Below are 1,122 nucleotides of genomic sequence, written 5' to 3' on the forward strand. Positions count from 1 at the left end.
GGGAGAAGAGGGAGGGCGGAGGGACAGGGAGACAGACGGGAGAGAGAGAGAGGGTGGAGGGAAGGTGGGGAAAGAGAGAGGACAAAGAGTGGAGGGACAGGGAGAGAGAGAAGGGGGAGAGAGGTGGAGGGACACAGAGAAAGAGAGAAACAGAGAGACAGAGAAAGAGTGAGAACATTCCCTTTTACTCTATCCCCCGTTTTTCTAGTGGAGTGAAGTTGTAGCATGAGCGGATAACATAATAGATGTTGACAGCTTTTTAAAAGCTTCCTGCTTTTCAGAAGTTGTACATCATACTGTAATAATCTTTTCTGACGAAATAGACCCGCTCTTGCATTAACTCGGCGTAAGGTGCCACTCAAACTGTTAAAGAGGAAAGACTGCCTTTGGTAGTTTTCTCAGAGTTTGCATAATGTTTCTGGGTGTCTTCCTTTTCTTGTCAAAGCCGAATGGCTGGTTAGCATCAACGACTCCGTTTTCCTAACCATAAACCCAAAACCAGGACGCATAAAGAGAAAGAAAAGGACTTCGCGTAAACATCTCTCAATTTCTAACCGCAATGCTAGCTATTTCGCAAGAGATTTATGTATGTCCATTCCTCCTCTCTGTCTTTTTTCGTCGGGGCCGCTGGGTTTTATCGCTGAAATCATGTAGAGAATTTTTGCCTTATTCGACTCAAACGTAAATGCGAAAGAAGGCTTTGACTGCTAAGAATCTTCTCGAAGTATATCCTGCTTTAGTTTCGACTGGTGCGGTCCATCTCCCTACGACTATTTACTCTGATGGGGGATGCAGAGTTACGGGAACATAAAGTGTGACGGTTAATTTTACTATCGCGGTTAATTGCTCCTTTTTATTCGTGGGCTCGGTGCCAACTTGCAGCTGGGATTCGTAGTTGAGTAAGTGTACAAATCCAGGCCAAGGGGGATTGCGATGGGAATTCCTGTCGAGAAGTTTCTCTCGTTCTATCTTGAATTGGAATAACAACCCAGCACCCCATCACCTCCATCCATCTCTCTCTATCCACCCTCCCTCTCTCTCTCTCTTTCTTTCTCTCTCTCTCTCTCTTTCCCTCTCTCTCTCTCTTTCACACTCACTCACATACATGCACACACACACACA

At 45.6% G+C, this 1,122-nt stretch overlaps 1 protein-coding gene across 1 annotated transcript in view; it reads left to right on the forward strand.

Moving 5' to 3' along the window:
* The window catches only part of LOC101846169 (ras-GEF domain-containing family member 1B), a gene marked incomplete at its 5' end in the record, with an annotated part of 88,428 nt that overhangs the window by 74,764 nt on the left and 12,542 nt on the right, over positions 1-1,122 (forward strand).

Source organism: Aplysia californica, unplaced genomic scaffold (genome assembly GCF_000002075.1).
Source record: "Aplysia californica isolate F4 #8 unplaced genomic scaffold, AplCal3.0 scaffold00840, whole genome shotgun sequence".
Lineage (NCBI taxonomy): Eukaryota > Metazoa > Mollusca > Gastropoda > Aplysiida > Aplysiidae > Aplysia > Aplysia californica.